This window comes from Copadichromis virginalis, linkage group LG9, assembly GCF_057382275.1.
Source record: "Copadichromis virginalis isolate Kocher_CV1m ecotype Utaka linkage group LG9, C_Virginalis_male_GT1.1, whole genome shotgun sequence".
NCBI classification, from domain to species: Eukaryota; Metazoa; Chordata; class Actinopteri; order Cichliformes; family Cichlidae; genus Copadichromis; species Copadichromis virginalis.
In genome coordinates, this window is record NC_140626.1 from 29671816 (window position 1) to 29690369 (window position 18554).

The following is an 18554-nucleotide window of genomic DNA, read 5'->3' on the forward strand; positions in this document are numbered from 1 at the left end:
TGCTAACATTTTATATAATTACATTATTTTTCCTTCTAGCCGTCCCCCTACAGAAAACCAGCCCTTATTAGAACTGTTGTACGGCCCTGGAGCAGGGTGCCGCCGGTGCATCGAGCCACCTGGGGGGCTCTTCAACTGGTGGGGGAGATTGTCACATCTTGCAGGAGCTTTCCTCTCCTCAGGAGCTCCCTCTGCAGGAGGGGGAGATACAGGAGAGGTGGAGGAAGATCTCAGCCTGGGTGTTTATTGTCTTATGTAGTCTGGAAGATGAGTGGATGGTGGGGTGGGTGCAGTTTTCTCTGTGGTGGGGTTGGGTGGACTGTCCCGGGCTCTGTGGGGCCGGGCGGCGCTGCTGCACTGGGCCCCGGTCTGGATGGGCCTGGGCCCCCTTTCCCTGGCGGGTCGCGGAGTGTGGGGGTGCCTACTGGGGTCAGCGGGGGAGCTGGCCCCAGGGAGGGGTCACTTGCCCCTCCCTTCCTTCCCTCCCCATCTCCAGCTGCCTCCCTCTTCCCGCTCCACCACAACCACCCACACATGCAGGGCCTTGGAGTAGGGGTATGTCACCAGGGTGCAGAGGAGGCTACCCCCCCCCCCCCCCCTCTGTCCCCTTCTGGCTGCCTCTGCCTCAATTTTATCCCACAACTTAGACATTCACATTACTCACACTCTCATTACACATACATATAGGATCTTGGGGGTGGGCACGATACACGGAGTCCAAAGTACCATCAGGGTGTACACCCCACCCCTGGCATCGTTGCCCACCTCTCAATTTTAAATACACGTAGACATTGAGGGCTAGCAGGAGGGACCATGCGCTTACCTGCTGCTCTCTGGCAGGTAGCTCCATGCCCTCCTGGGTTTTAAATGCACCTTAAAACACACATGCATCAACACTACAATGAGTGGGTGGAGGGAGGCTTGGAGTCTTCTCTCACCCCCATTCTCTGCGACCTGCTGGAGCGGGGGGCTTGGAGGAGGAGTTGGCCGTCCGACTGCAGTCTGGAGTGTGGAGCCTTCCTGCTGCTGCGGAGTCGGGGCGGTCTGCCTCCCCCCACCGCAGGGAAAAGGGAAACACCACCTGGGTCTGGGTGCAGTTCCCCCCTCCAGGGGCGGGGGCACCTAGACCCGGTTTGTAGAGTACGCTTGGGGAGTGTGATCGTGTGTACAGCGTCTCTTTATGTCTGTCTCCACGTTGGTTGAATGTGGAGTAAGTGCATATGAGAGCATGAGGGTGGGAATGGATGTTTGTATCTGTGTGTGCCTGTATGTCTGTGTCTATATGTCAGGTTGGGTGTCAGGCGCCACCTCTCTGGGGACATCTCAGGCCCTCCAAGGTTCCCCTGCCAGTGGCGGACTCCCTCAGACATCGGTGCGTTGGTGGTTCTTTGTGTCCGGGGGTGGGCGTCCAGGTACACACCGGCTCACTCCTTGGCGGCCGCTTATCGGGGCCTGGAGCCTGGGGCTCGCTCGGGCCACTTCGGAGGTGGGGTGCCCCCGGCCTCTCGGCCTGGGGCTCGGTCACTCAGGTGCAGCTGGCTGCCGGCGGAGCTCACGGGCGCGTCACTGCAACTCCCCCTGGCTTCTGCTCCGCGGCTGCTGAGTGAGCCCTCATCTGGGACTCTCCTCAGCTCTTTCCGGGACAGTGGCGCGGCTGCCCCTCTGTTGGTCTTCCTTGGTCTCTTGTGTTCTGGGGGCCTCTGGATGTCTGGAGTTTTGATCTCCTCCATACCTGCTTCATGCCCTGGAGGACGGGGCTGTGGCCCCCCCACACCCTCTAGCAGATTATTACATGAAGGAACCTTTTAAAAAACAAGCGCGTCCATGCTCACAGGTGTTCACACGGGTGATCACACCCACAAACTACACCCTTTTTGGCTCCTACCTCAAAGCACACTGTGTTCTGTTGATCTTATGTGCTGCACAATAATGTTTAACATTTAGTATTTACTGTCATATTCCCATATATCATTGTGATGTTGTTTATTCTATTACTCTTGTTCTCTTCTGCTTGCTTTCTTTTTTCTTTCTCAGCAGGTGATCCAGGTGATTGATATATGCATTTTTTTTTCTCTGCCCGTTCTGTTGGTTTTTGTCTTTTGCCCTTCTCCCCCGTCCCTCTTCTCAGCTGTTTCTCTTTCCCTCTTTCTTTCTCCCCTTCTTTCCCCCAGTCAAGTCTGTCCCGTATTCAGTAAGTGAAAATAAAATAAACAATAAAAGGTGAATCAAATGGACCATTATGGCAAGGCTGGGATGGTCAGTTTGGTAAAGTAAATCCGTTGGGCATCTTTCTTTGCCTTTAGACAACAATTCTGATGGCAAAAGAGCCAAACGGGACAGGCCAAAAAAAAAAAAAAAAAAAGAACTGTTGTACTAATTAACTTTACAGGCAGTGCTTTAAGTGGGCCGGTACGCGCCGGTACTCAGTACCGCCACTTCTAAATATAGCTCTTGAGAGTACCGCCACCTCTCCATGCGCCCAGAACGTGCTTTTAGCGTACCGGTACTCTCATTTGCACATCTGTTATAATCGTTTGGCTGCGCTGCCGCTTTTCAGAGCGCCCTTCACAAGCACGCTTCCTAATTCGTCCCACCGAGAGCAGAGACTACATTACCCATACACCAATGTGTTTTACAAGTGAAAAGCGCATGCGTCGCTTTTGCCGATGTCATGTCAACAACTCAACGTGGTCCGGAGAGGGTGTGTAAAACGCGCAAACAGCTGCTCGGTTAAAATACAAAAACAATGAACACTTAATATGCTCTCCTGGCTTCAGACTCTGAGTAGTAAAAGAACAAGGTCAGAATCAGAGGACTCGCTGGCTGACACCCCACCGAGCCAGAATGATATCGCTGCAGGTCAGACGCAAGCTAATGAAAGCTGCACCAGTGCCTCAGCCGCGGACGACGGCACTTTTGGCGACGACGAGGACGAGAATGACACCATTTCTACCGATGACAACAGCCGCGTTAGCGAGCATGAGTGGCCAGAATGTTGGTCCCAAGCACAAGTCCGGTATTTCTCCACAAATTACAAGTGGCTGATCAGCAGAAATCAAAAAAGTTGGGTTGTAGTGTGTGTAGTCAAGTTTGTGCTCGCGTGGACATGCAGCAAGGGCAGAGAGTGTCGCAGGAGTGGAGTGGGTGCTTAATCTCGTCTTTTGGAAGGGACAAGGCTGCACAACAAAACTCACTACGAAAGAAAATAAAAGAGCACAGAGACTCAATTTATCACAAGAAAGCAGTTGAAATAAAAGAGAAGGCAACACAAAATACAATGCAAAAACACATTGAAGATATGAGAAAGGCTGACTACGCTTCAACTTGCAATGTGTTTAGAACAGCTTATAAGATTGGCAAGCATGGGCGTCCTTTTACAGACATGCCAATAGATGTCCAGTTGCAAGTCTTAAATGGTGTCAAGATGGGCAGAGTTTTGCACTCTAATAACTCATGTGCAAATATACTGGATCACATTGCAGCTGAAATGAAAAAGAAGGTAGTCAATGACATAGTGATGAATGAAAGAAAATTGTGTGTGCTCATTGATGAATCCACTACAATAAGTGGAAAGTCTGTGCTTGTCGTGTGCCTGCGGTCAGCTATTTCCAGTGAAAATCCAGACACAATATTTTTTGAACTGATTGAGCTGCAGGGGACCACAGCAAAGGACATCACTGAAGCACTGTTAGGATGTCTTCATAATAATGGCTTTGACCCTCACTACCTACAGGAACATTTGTTGGCATTTGCTTGTGATGGAGCCTCAGTGATGCTTGGGAGGAAAGCAGGAGTTGCTGCACAGCTTTGTTCCAAATTCCCTTACCTGTTTGTCTGGCATTGTTCCAATCACAGACTGGAACTGGCAGTTTGTGATGTTTTGAAGGAGGTAGGAGGAATCAACCACTTTAAAATATTCTTAGATCAGCTTTACTCCCTCTACCATGCATCACCAAAAAACCAAAGGGAGTTAACCGAGAGTGCTCACAATGTTGGACAACGTCTCCTTGTGATAGGCCGTGTTTTATCAGTGCGTTGGGTTGCTTCAAGTGAGAGAACAGTGAAAGCAGTATGGGAGAACTACCAAGCTCTGCAGGTACACTTTACAAGTGCTGCTGCTGATACCAGCAGGGACTCAAGAGAGAGAGCAAAATACAAAGGACTCAATGATGTTCTCACTACTGTTTCTTTTGTGGTCAATCTTGGCATCATGTATGACGCTCTCACAGAACTCAGTGACCTCTCAAGAATGCTCCAGAGACGGGACATGACTTTGGATCAAGCCGACAGGCAGCTGGACCGACAAATCCGGGTGTTTGAGTCAATGGTATCCACACCTGGTCCCTACACACAAACTGCCATTGAAGCTGAAAAGGAGAAAATCTTCAGAAATGTATGCCTGCATGAAAATCAGAGGGTTATAAAAATCAACCATGGCCAATTTTTCCGTAGCCTGGCTGAAAATGTTAAGTGCAGGATGACTCCAACAACTTCCTCCCATGTCAGTAAAACCTCATCTGAAAAGACAGATAGTCACCTCCTCTCAGACATCAAGGTCCTCCAGTCTGACTCCTGGCCTGCATCTCTAGATATTCAATATGGGGATGCAGCGGTCAGACGTTTATGTCAGAGATTCAGAGTTGGGGAGAGGGAAAGTGTCCTAGGATTTAGGGAGTATAAAGACCTTAAAGCTTCCAAGACACCAGCAGCCCTGAAGCCGCTTCTTACAGCTGTCCACACCATTGCAGTATCAACAAGTGAATGCGAGCGAGCTTTCAGCTCAATGAATGATACTTTGACAGATAAAAGAAACTCTCTCGACATCAGAAGGCTTTCAAATATGATTTTCCTGAAATGCAACGGACCACCCTTGGATCAGTTTAACACACAAACATATGTGCAGACATGGCTGGCACTAGGGAGGAGAAGTGCAGCATCCACAAACTGCGAAGCCCAAAGTGAAAGGAAAGTGGAGCCCAAAACATGCTGGAGCCTTTTCTAGGTAAAATGATTTGTACAGTATTTCTCATTTTTCATTTGGTGTACTGTGATTGTATTTTGCTGAATCTGCTTTTGTATATTTTTCAGGGGTAAAAAAATGAACCATCTTCAAGACTCAAGATTATGTTCTACTGTTCTATGGTTATTATGTTTGGGTTGCTTCAAGTGAGAGAACAGTGAAAGTAGTATGGGAGAACTACCAAGCTCTGCAGGTACACTTTACAAGTGCTGCTGCTGATACCAGCAGGGACTCAAGAGAGAGAGCAAAATACAAATTAGTTTATAATTTATTTTATATACATTTTGTGTAAAAAAAAAAAACTTTACAAGTGCTGCTGCTGATAGCAGCAGTGACTCAAGAGAGAGCAAAATACAAATTAGTTTATAATTTATTTTATGTACATTTTGTTAAAAAAAAATTCAATACCTTTTTGCACATTTTATTTATGTTCAGTAGCTCTTTCTAGCTCAAGCAAATCCACAAACTAATAAAATGATTTATTATTTTGTATAAGGTTGTCTGTTGACTGTTGTATATAAAACCCATTCAATATAGTTGTTGTTACCTCAGGGGAGGCGGAAAAAAAATAGAGTACCGGCACCTCTTTTGGGCCACTTAAAGCACTGTTTACAGGAGCTTAGCAACAATGACTGAAACTGTGTAGCTGCAAACACCACAGATGCTTGAACCTGATGAAATACAAGCAGTGACAAGCTTCTTGAGATCTCCTCCACTTAATGCCTCTTAACAACAGGGTGACCTGTCCAGAAACCCAATTGTTGGCATTTAGCTGCAGCATGTCTACTGCAAGGGATGCACTGGCAGTAGGAGCCCCTCTGACCACACTGGTGGCTCAAATGGTTTTGTGCTGCCACATCAGCTCGGGTCAACAAACACCTAGCAATCAGACAATTATGTAACTTAGCATTACATGAATTAGTAAAAAGAATCTAATAATTTTTTTTCAGAAATCTTAATCTTATCTTATTTATTTTTTTAGAGGGGCGAGTGAAAACATTACTGCTCAACACTGTAGACTCTACAACCAGCCGATTCTTTCTCATACATTTTAATTGCATTATGGTGTAGATGTTCTCTACTTTACATTGTTAAACAGAGGTGGAATTTTCTATCTGAGAAGTTCACAGTATGAACTGTATGCAACAGTTACAATGTGATATAAAACAAAAAGGACAATTTAACTAAACCATTAGGAATATTAATTGGAAGATATGCACTGTTAGCTCCATTGTGGCTTCATTGATTAAAATATAATCACATGTGGCAAAGTAGCTATAACATTAGCATAACAATACACATTTCTATGAGAATAATCTCAATAAAATGTGCTAAATATTCTAGCAAATTAAAGCAAACTGACAAAGGTGTCTGACCCACAAACTGAAGGCAGAAAACAGTCAGCTCCCAGGCAGCAAGTCAGCAGTACTTTATAGCATAGTGTCTGTAGCACAAACACAAGGTTTGAGTGAGCTTGTAAAACCGATGCATTTTTCTACACAAAATGCATTTTCAAATGCTGAAAAACAAATGCTAAACCTCTATGTGATGCCAACCCCAATATGAAACATGATTATTAGGCAATTTAAAGGGATTATAAAGATTTCAAAGTAAATAGTGAGGAAATTGGCCAGAACAGCAGTCACAGTTTGTCAGTGTGTGTTGCTGGCTCACAGTCAGAAACATACCTGATCCAGCTGGCATTACTGGGTATTGATTGTACTTGTAAAACGCTCATTGGCACTAATGTAAGTCGATGCACAGTTAAGTACATTAGTTGTGATTTTTTTTTTTTTAAATTGGGTATATACTGTCTAAAATGATTTCTGAATTCCTCCCTTCAGGTTTTCTTTGGTGCTACGACCAACATTTCATGTTCTTAGAGGACAGGGTTGGGTTGAGTGAAAAGTGTCATTTATCTGCCCCTTCTGTTTGACATGTCATTATCACTGAGTGATGAAACATCAGTTTTGTCATTTTTTCCAGCTTTCCAATGAAACAGCTTTCATGCCTTGGCCATTCCACACTTTATTTCTCCCATTCAGATCTACACAAATGTGTTCCTTCAGATGAATGAAAGAAGGCACAGCCTGTTCTGGAAGTGTATTCATTTCTGCATGCAGACATCAGATAGACCAAGCAATATTTCTTTTAGGCGATGAATGAAATCACCCTACTGTCTCTATCTTGTCTGCTAAATAAATTGTCATCTCCTGCAGCCCATCAGGCACTGTGAAACCTTTACACACATACTGATTTAACACAGGCACACACAGAGACACTCAAGGGCAGTAATGTGATGTCACAGGACATCTCAGAGCTTTGGGGGATGAAGCACTTGCTGGTCTACATCACTCACCTCCCCCAAAGGATATATTAGAGTGTGTGGGTAGGAGGATGTTTAAGGTTGGTGTATGTGGAGGTGTGGGGACAGATGTGTGTGTGTGTGTATGTGCAGAATGTGTGTGACCATGTGAGGGAGAGAGGTTATTCACCTTAAACTGTCTGGCTCTTTGAGAGCCCCACGAGACCAATTACCACTATGGCTCCATATTCACACACACACGCACACACGTAACTTTACACCATGCAGGAACTATGATTGCAGAATGGCTCACGAGTATCTTCTTGTCAATATTCATGATTCAAGGGAGACCACTTAAAGTTCAGTAGTTATTACAAAAAAAGATTTAAAAAACCAATGTAGTCATTTGGTATTACGCACATTCGACATGTTTAATTAGAGGGAACTAAAATAATTGTGAACCAAGATGCTATTAGTAACACCACTTCCACATATAAAAATAGTAGATCAGCGTACTGAACGTAAAAGCTCACAGCTTCCTCTGGAATTTCCTGTTTCTCTAATTATTTGCACTGTAACACACACTAATCTTATTACAGCACAGGCAGCGCTGCATTCTTGTTTAGCACTGAGCTTGATCTTAGCAGTTATTCTGATCATTTAAAACACCTGTAGACTGGGGTCTGTGCAGACTCAGTGTGCAGTATGTTTTTCTATCATTCAAATTCTTTATGACTTTGTCAATCAATTTATTCTTAATGATATCACATTTCTAGCAAATCCCAGTCAAAAGCACTCAATTCCCCATAGGCCATTTTAATGAATAAATTAATGTTTGCCATGTATCCTAAATTATAGGAACACACAGTAGGAGATACAGGGATGGTCTTAACCATAAAAAAAGAGAGAGAGAGAACGACTGAAATGCCATCGCTGTTTTCATCATCTGAATGGGGAACACTGACTGAAAGCTTTTAGAATATTTGAGACACAGCTGCTTCTGAGTGTGAGAACCGGGGCGTGCCTGGGTCATGCCATACATGAAAAAGAGAGCAGATACTACAACATTACAAGTCCCACTGAGTAGCAGTGAACATCATGAGAGTGCTCCACCTGTGGAACTCCACCTGTTGATGTGACTGTCCAATACTCAGCTGGAAGAGCCTGTTACCTTTGCTCCTGAATCACACACAGGGAGGGAGCCACTGTTTGCTCCTTCTGTCACATGAAAGGATGTCCTAAGCATAGCATGAGGCAAATTGAGTGCAATAACTGCCTGTTGTGTCTGATTTGCTTAGTTGTTTTTCATTGTACAATCATAATGGGAGCTTGATTTGCCAGGACTAAGTCCGACTGAGCGAGCAAGTTTCCTTTGCCATAAATTTCTAACCACCTATACATTAAATTACATTTTCTACAAATAATCATTGATATTCAAAAATAAACCGCTAACATCCTACCTGTGGGCCTGTGGGTTCAGTGGTCTCGGGATCTTGTTTCTGCTTTTTGCAGATGACGTGGCTCTGTTGGCTTAATTGAACGAGGAGCTCCAGCTTGCACTGGGGAGGGATTTGCAGGTGAGTCTGTAGCGGTTGGGATGAGAAGTAACGTTTCCTAATCTGTGGCCATGGTTCTCATCTGAAAAATGGTCGCGTGGCTACTCTAAGTCAGCGATGACTTGTTGCCCCAAGTGAACAAGTTTAAGTATCTCGAGGTGTTGTTAATGAGTGAGGGGAGAGTGGAGCGGGAGCTTAACAGACACACTGGGACACACTGAGGCTGATAGTGCCTGCAGTGATGAGGACACAGTACTGGTCTGTTGCAGTGAAGGGAGAGCTGACCACGAAGCTGTTGATTTATAGGTCGATCTGTGTTCCTCCCCTCACCTGTGGTCATGAGCTCTGTGTAGTGAACAAAAAAAATGGATACAGGCAACAGAAATGAGCTTGCTCTGAAGCACGTCTGGACAGAGTCATTTGGAGCCAGTACTCCTCCACATCTGTTTTATGTGGATGATTGCTTCTTACAGTAAATTGTTCTTGGGGTCTCCAGGAAACCCAGTCCAGGTATGTTATATGTTAGAAGGATGAGGGTTAAAAGTGTATAACTGGACACTTGTGTGTATTTGATCTTTGAAGTCAAATGAATAATGTCCATGTTCCATTACATAAAGCACAGCATGGTGTAGGTGTGTGTATCTGTATGAGAGGACGAGGTTGTTTACAAAGCCTACTGTGCAGTAATTCAGAAGGCATGCACGCATCTATATATGTGACTGATGAAAATGATGTAATGTGACGTGCACTGAGGCCTTGGGGATGAGGTTTTAATTGAGAAGCTGGTTTATTTATCACATTCTATCACCATGTGGTGGTCTGCACATGACTCAGCAGCATCTATCTAAGACTTGAGACTGCACACATATGCACACACAAACACCAAGGCCATCTGGCTCTAGCAGAGTGCAGCTAACTTGTAAGTTGTTTTAGTCTCTCTCTTTTTTCCTGCTAAGTCATTAATCTCTTCATTTTGAAGGCTGTTTTCAACAGGCACCGAGTGTGTTTAAGTCAACATTGGCTAACATCGTGAATAAACAGACATTAAAAATTTGTTCAATTAGTAAAATATGACAGTCAGCAATTTATTCAAGACATCCTTCTCTATGTTCTTTAGTCTTAATCCAGCCTCATCATAAAGAATGACCTATACTTGATTTTATGTTCATTACACAGCCAAGAAGGAATGCTATTGTACTACCCTTACAATGACTGCCAAAATTTAAGAACAATAAGGAATATACTAGGAAAGAATAGAATAAACCTGAATTTTGTGTATAACATTCCACCTCTAAGAAATTAAGAGTAAGAGAATGAAAAATAGCCTATTCAACCATAGATCTTGGTCCATATGCATATTAATAAACTTACTGTGCAGAATATGTAAATGCATGTGTCACTTTGGTTTTTTCTGTCTCCCAATGTGAGGCTGTAAGCATTTATTAAAGCCAGTATCACATACTATAGGAGTCAGACACTAATCTAACACCTCAGAGTCTGACTCTGTCTGAGTCCAGCTCCTGCTTGCTGCATTTTGAGAGACATTTCACAATGGTATGTAATAGCGGCCATACTAAAAATCAAAAAGAAAAGAAAATGCATGTATTTTAGCAGAGAAAAAATGAAGAGTTCCTCTTTGAGTTATCTATGGATAGGAATATGACTAAAAACCTGAAACACTGCAAACCCATCGGCAGACTGAAAACATCCCCATATGCGTCTTGTTTTGCAACTCCTATCTGTGCTCCAACCACTAATGGATAGAGAGAAAAGTGGAAGGATGGATGGATGGATGCATGCATGGACAGACATATTAGTAAGGACTACGTGGGTGTAACAGTACAGTTAGGTGTAACATTGCCTAACCCTAAATGCACAGAAAAATGTAAATCTTAAGACAGCAAGTGTCCACATGGATTCATCAGGATTATGTCAGTTTTATCGAATGATTCATCACACCCAGGGCACCGTCTGACTCATTGGGTTATAATGCAAACAAAAATCAATTTGGGACCATCCAGAAGAGGTGATAGAAGTCACAATGAAAAGTGTAATTACGGCATTCAGTTATGGCTCTTGGGGGGACTTTGTCCTTAAATCGGAGACCCTGACCCAAAAGAAATAAACTTGCTTGCTTTATTGTGTTCATCTAATAAGTCGCTCCTCTGCAGTCTTTGTGGGAATATTATGCTTTGTGAGTCACACCACAGTATAGCATACGGCTACTTTATGTTTGAATGAATGAGCTCAGTCAATCACTTGTTCTTTTTTGTGTATGCTTTCAGATTGCTGAAGGTTTTGGTATTCATCGAGACACCAAAATTGACAATGTCGAATAAAGGCTTAAAGCCTAAACAGACAGTTTAAAAAAAAAAAAAAAAAAAAAGTATTTCTGTCCTTCATATTGTCAGTTCATATCAGTGATATTGCTGGTACGGTTCACAAAGTTAAACAGGAGAGGAGACATTTCTGTAAAATTTGTGAAAAGAAGAACCTAGACAAAGATGTGTGCACACAGGCAGACACCAAAACAATGTACCCCTGGAACGCATACTCACACAAACACACACATCTTTCAGTGCTCACATAGACTCCACAGCACAAGAATAAAATCTTCTCCTTAAACTGCTCCAGGCACTGATTCCTTTGGCCTTAGGGTATGGTGCCTCAAGAGGACAAACTCACTCATACTCATACTCATACTCATACTCATACTTTTTCTCTTGCCATCTCAGTTTCTATGTCTTTCACTCTCACATACACAAAGACACACATGCACAAGTCTGAGTTTCTCAACTAGCACTGACTATTACAAGGATATCACTAAGCAGATAAAAATTGGAAAGCAGTACAGTACAGCTTCTACATCCTGCATTTTAATAGTCATGCGTGCAATCAGAGCAGCCAAAAATCTTCATCAAAACCTGCGCTTTCATCTTTCACATTATCCCCTTTTCTAAAACAACAAACAAAAAACAGTCTTTTCAAATTTTCTCTGAGGCACATGCTTACATCAACCACTTCTCACTTCTTTCTTTTAGATTTTACACTCGCTCTTTCTGTCTGTCTCTCTCTACATTACACTTTTTTGTCTCACATGTTACTTTTTATTTAATTGTGGTTACTCCAATTTTGTGAATATTTTCCTTAACATTACCTGCATGCACAGTCAAATCTAATTATATCCAATGAATGTAAATGAGCTTATACTCAGGTTTCTGGAAATCCCAGGCTATCTTTTTTTTAATCTATAAAACTTCATAAATGTATTTTTAATACTGCAGGAAGAAATGTAATCTGATTTGAATAGTTAAAACTTTTGAATGATTGTTGGTCCCAGCTGACTATAAACTACACATCCATACACCGTGCATCAATGAATTACAAGTGATGATCTATTTTTCTGTAAAGCGCTATGATTATTTTTAACCAAGTGCTGTGAATTACAGTTGTATTGTTTCTTAATCCTGTTAAATGGAACACTTTGCTCCCCAGGACTGATCACACTATCGCCACACACACAAAACCGCACACCTTACAAGAGAGCAGACAGGTAGGGCATTTTGTACATGTGGACACGCACACACACGCAGAGTTTTCAAGTGTTGTCAACAAGAAATAGAGAGATTATCTCTTTGGTTATTTGCTTATTTTTTCAGTCAAACGTTGAGACAATAATCCCACACAAATGCTTATGAATAACTGCTTTCAATGATACACACTTTCCCTCAGAAGAACAAGTACCGAAGTCAAAAGGGGTATCATCCAGACAACACCAAATGATCTACACGCACAGTGAAAGTTTTATGTAATGAGTTCTGGGTATCTTCAGCACAGAGTGAGGCCCCTTAAGCACCAACACTGAAGATGTGAACAAGCAAGAAAGTACCGTGTCTTTGTCTAACACAGAATAAACATCAGCAAAACAGGTAGGATACTTGTATCTGTCATGGTCAGTCAGTGTCATATCTATCACCTTATTTTCACTTGTACTTACAGGGCTCTCTTTAGTTAAACATTGCGATTTCTAAATTGGCCAAAGCAACAGAAAGAAGCATTGCATTTAGCAATTTTCTTACAATATGGTGAAAGCTATCTAATAAATAATTAATCCCTGAGGGATGAGGATTAACACAAGAAAATACCATGTTGAGGGGCTACTGCGGCTAAGGATCTCAAGACAAAAACAAATACATGGAAACCACAGTTAAAACATGAGATCAAATAGCCATCAGTTATTCTAACACATAACCTCCATTTGTTAATAAGTATTTTTTTTCCCATCTGTCACTTTCTGTTTTTGTGTCCTCTCTATTGTCCTCCTGTGCACTTCCTCCTTCATTTCTCTCTGTCTGTGTTTTGCCTCAATGTTTCACTCTTTTCATAACGCACTGTTTTCCTCTCTCTGTCTGCCTCTTTGGCATGGTTTGGTTGGTTCTTATCTATTCTCTCCACTATCTGGTGTTGAGGGAAGATAAGCATGCATTTGCATGTTTAATGAACCAAACACCCCCGATTCCCCTCACCATGAGGACACACACATGCACAGAGGTAGGCACACACACACACTCACACACACAAACCAATGCTGTTGGCCCTACAGGCCTCTGTCTCCCTGCAGCTGACATGGAGTCAACAGCTGCTGACTCCTACAGGAATAACATATAGAACATCAAACAACAGAAGGCCATTGTTTGTCCTAACCTCATTAATTTTAACAAAAAAGAGAAATGACATGAAAATACTGACACGATGGGATTTCAGAAATTTCAGAAAAGCTTGACTCAGGCAAATGTGTCATAAGATTTGATAAATAAGATAATAAAACACAGACATCTGTTTTGCATATTTTGACAATACTGACAGTTAAAAAAAAATCATAAAAAGTACATCCCACAGGAGACAAACAAAACTTCTGTGATGACCCTGCCCACTCTGCGTGGTCTGGTCTGCTCTTCCTGGCTAGGCAGGATGTGAGGAGCGGGTCTTAAGAGGAACCACACTTGTTGGCACAATTGTTTAAAAAAGCTTGATAGTTAACAGCATCGCTCTTCTCCCCAAGGACCTCCAAGGCTTTCACACATTTATCACATGACTAACAAAGTCACTCCTCATTTCTTTTTATTTAATTTTTATTTGATTAATTACATTTTGATCCAGTTAAAATCCATTACTGATCTAATCAAATGGTAACTTTTTGATTTCATTTAAAGAATAAAAACCTAAAAGTTAATACTTTATAACAGCACAGGTGGGAAAAAATAAAGCTTGCAGAGATTTTCAATATGCAGCTAAGAGTTTTTCTATTGTTGTTTTAAGATTTTTCACCCCCTCTTCTCTTGAAGATCACTGAGACATTTTAAGTGTCTTGCGAGCACAGTATGTTCAAGATCTGCCCACACACTTCAAATGAAGTCAATATCAAAAGTTTTAGTTCGTTCAAAGCTGCTTTACGTATTTAACAGTTTGCTGGTATTTTGTTTCCAAAAAGACTCTTGTGTCTCCAGGTGCTTAACATCTTTCAGGCGCTGCCTACTGCAATGTGATTGCTGGCAACATTTTCTTTTTATGGCTGTAGGAAACGTGGTCATTTAAGCATGTGGGCTGTGTGGAGGACAGTATGGTTTTATGCAGCTCCTTTATAGTCATTTCTGGCAGTCTGCATTACTTTTCTGCCTCGCAGAAGTACAGTATGTGACAGATTTCTTGGTCTATTAGATCTTCTCATGACTTCCGCAGTTCCCTTTCAAAGTGACATTTCACACAGTGAATATTCCAGGGGGAATAGAAACTACTTTGATATCTTTTTATAGGATTTGCTAGTAGGCACCAATTAGCCTTAGCCTCAGTGAGTTGTTTACACTAGCCCGAGTATACTCAGTGTTACCACAAGATTTGATTTTACGGAGAATTTATCAAGCTTTGAAGTATTCAGCTAATAATTACTAACAGCTGTTTACCTGCCTAACAGGTCCTGAAAGGTCAACTGAAGTCTAATGAGTTACTTCAGGTCTGAATATTTGGTTACACTTTTAATTGAATATTAGTTAATAAGATAAACAAACAATTTTGGAAAGAAAAGTGGCAGGGGGGGCGCAGTATGAATTGGAAAAAAACAAAACGCTTGACACTGCTAGCACGGGGCGCCCACAGAAACGCAAAGCAGGAGATGAAGCATCGCTGAATAGGTTTCTAAACCAACTTCATTCTAAGCCAAAGACTAGAAAATATGGTGAAGCAAATCTTCCCTTTGGTCTCATGTAAACAATAACGTGGTGCACAGCCTGACGTGAAAAGAGGCACATACCTTTGACGTTGCCAGAGGAACTCTGTATTCCTCGTCTGCAAAAAGGAGTTTTAAAAATTCTCCGTTTTCGGTGATTCGAAACACCGTTTACGTGTGGATCAAACAGCTGCGTTTTCAAAAATACCCATGTAGGTGCGGACGTAGCAAAAGAGTTAGTAGTTTATTTTATAACTACCTGTCATTTATTGCAGGTCACTTGTATTTGCTGAATTGTTTACTAAATGTTTGAGGTATGAAATAAACCGCAGTGGAGCAAAATATGGGTGTGTGTGGTTGGAGGATGTGTTAGTGCGAGTGCGCTTGCACGCGCGGGGGTTGGGGGGCGCGAACGTTTTTCGTGTAAAACAAAGGGGGACAAGCAAAAAAAAGTTTGGGAACCACTGATCTAAACAATTCTCATTTAAAAAGCAGCTTATCTGGATGCTTAGAATGCAAGATGTTATAAGGAGCCACGAAGCCAAAGGCATGGTTTCTCCCTTCCGTGCAAAAGCCAAGATGTTATTTAGGAGCAAACACAGATAGATGAGGGAGAGCTGAAATAATACAGAGAGAGGCCGACAGAAAGATAGACAGCGGGGGTGACAGCACTGTGAGAGATGTCGCCACCTGCCACCATTTTTCTCTTCTGCTCTTGGAAATGCATCATCAGTCATTAGCAGGGAGCATGACTTGCAGTATCATCATCACTCATGCAGACACACATACACACACAAGCTCAAACACAAAGCGCATTTTAAGGTATAATGCAGCAGCCTATAATTTGAGTTCCCTCTATGCAGCATTTTGCTGAGCTTATAAAACCGCCTGCAGCTAATGGTGTGATGGATCCCTCTATTATCACCCAACGAAGGACTAGAGAGTGGGGTATAGTGAGATAAACGAATGTAATTGGATAGTATTTTAGTCGTGGCAAAAACACGAGGGTGGTCAGGGACAAAAAGAGACCATGAAAATGATAACCACAGTATGAAATACAAAAGCTGTCCCAACATGATGGATCCATTCAGTAAATTAAATCCCACATTAAAATGAAATAACCCCCAAGTGGACCTACTGTGTGTTTGGAGATTTCAAATGATGCGGTCATTATGTCAAAAACGGACTGAAATACACTGACCAAACACAGTATAACCTCAAATTTTAACACACAAAAATAAGTGAAAATGTATATGTTTCCATTATTTTCTGTAATTTAATTCTAAAAGTTTAAGTTCATTACAGTTAAAGTGAAATGTTTACTTTTTGGAGTGAATTGGAATATTATTAAAATATGTTATTTCAAGTAAATTACTATTCAAACAGTATAAATTTGACATTTGTCATGCTGTCTGCTGGTGCTTGGATCCCCGTGGTTTTTTCATGTCCAAAGTCAGAGTTCTCTGTCAGCAAGTTATATTTCCATCACCATGCTCACTTCCTCTATCAGCAAGACACCAGCCTAATGTGCAAAAACTACTACCATATGGTTTGATAATCACTGGGATCATGAGCAAGACGAGAAAAACTCCACCCAAAAGTACAGACTAGCCTACAGTGGGGCAAAAAAGTATTTAGTCAGCCACCGATTGTGCAAGTTCCCCCACTTAAAATGATGACAGAGGTCAGTAATTTGCACCAGAGGTACACTTCAACTGTGAGAGACAGAATGTGAAAAAAAAATCCATGAATCCACATGGTAGGATTTGTAAAGAATTTATTCGTAAATTAGGGTGGAAAATAAGTATTTGGTCACCTCAAACAAGGAAAGTCTCTGGCTCTCACAGACCTGTAACGTCTTCTGTAAGGAAGCTTTTCTGTCCCCCACTCGTTACCTGTATGAATGGCACCTGTTTGAACTCATCATCTGTATAAAAGACACCTGTCCACAGCCTCAAACAGTCAGACTCCAAACTCCGCCATGGCCAAGACCAAAGAGCTTTCGAAGGACACCAGGAAAAGTATTGTAGACCTGCACCAGACTGGGAAGAGTGAATCTACAATAGGCAAGCAGCTTGGTGTGAAAAAATCAACTGTGGGAGCAATCATCAGAAAATGGAAGACATACAAGACCACTGATAATCTCCCTCGATCTGGGGCTCCACGCAAGATCTCATCCCGTGGGGTCAAAATGATCATGAGAACGGTGAGCAAAGATCCCAGAACCACACGGGGGGACCTGGTGAATGACCTGCAGAGAGCTGGGACCAAAGTAACAAAGGTCACCATCAGTAACACACTACAACGGCAGGGAATCAAATCCCGCAGTGCCAGACGTGTTCTGCTGCTGAAGCCAGTGCATGTCCAGGCCCGTCTGAAGTTTGCCAGAGAGCACATGGATGATACAGCAGAGGATTGGGAGAATGTCATGTGGTCAGATGAAACCAAAGTAGAACTTTTTGGTATAAACTCAACTCGTCGTGTTTGGAGGAAGAAGAATACTGAGTTGCATCCCAAGAACACCATACCTACTGTGAAGCATGGGGGTGGAAACATCATGCTATGGGGCTGTTTTTCTGCCAAGGGGACAGGACGACTGATCCGTGTTAAGGACAGAATGAATGGGGCCATGTATCGTGAGATTTTGAGCCAAAACCTCCTTCCATCAGTGAGAACTTTGAAGATGAAACGAGGCTGGGTCTTCCAACATGACAATGATCCAAAACACACCGCCCGGGCAACAAAGGAGTGGCTCCGTAAGAAGCATTTGAAAGTCCTGGAGTGGCCTAGCCAGTCTCCAGACCTCAACCCCATAGAAAATCTGTGGCGGGAGTTGAAAGTCCGTGTTGCTCGGCGACAGCCCCAAAACATCACTGCTCTCGAGAAGATCTGCATGGAGGAATGGGCCAAAATACCAGCTACTGTGTGTGCAAACCTGGTAAAGACCTATAGTAAACGTTTGACCTCTGTTATTGCCAACAAAGGTTATGTTACAAAGTATTGAGTTGTATTTTTGTTATTGACCAAATACTTATTTTCCACCCTGATTTACAAATAAATTCTTTACAAATCCTACCATGTGGATTCATGGATTTTTTTTTTCACATTCTGTCTCTCACAGTTGAAGTGTACCTCTGGTGCAAATTACTGACCTCTGTCATCATTTTAGGTGGGGGAACTTGCACAATCGGTGGCTGACTAAATACTTTTTGCCCCACTGTATATCAAAGTAACCTAGGCTTCAATAAGACCTCAGCAGTGCCACAGCTGATCACCTTCATACCACACCACATTCATTCTTGGTCATTTTTAGTAAAGGAGCCCCCAAACAAATGCTGAGCGTATAAATGAACATACTTTTCAGAAGCTGTTCTGTATTGTACATCCATTATGTAATAGTTAAATAATTTGAGAAACTGGATTTCTGATTTTAATAAGCTATGTGCCATA

The 18554-nt window shown here is 42.4% G+C and overlaps 1 protein-coding gene and 1 pseudogene across 1 annotated transcript in view; one reads left to right on the plus strand and one right to left on the minus strand.

Annotated features, from left to right (window-relative positions):
• ctnnd2a (catenin (cadherin-associated protein), delta 2a) overlaps window positions 1–18554 on the minus strand; it is a 272153-nt gene that overhangs the window by 158246 nt on the left and 95353 nt on the right. The gene's annotated exons all lie outside the window — the stretch shown is intronic.
• LOC146702118 (E3 SUMO-protein ligase KIAA1586-like) lies at window positions 2667–5002 on the plus strand (annotated as a pseudogene).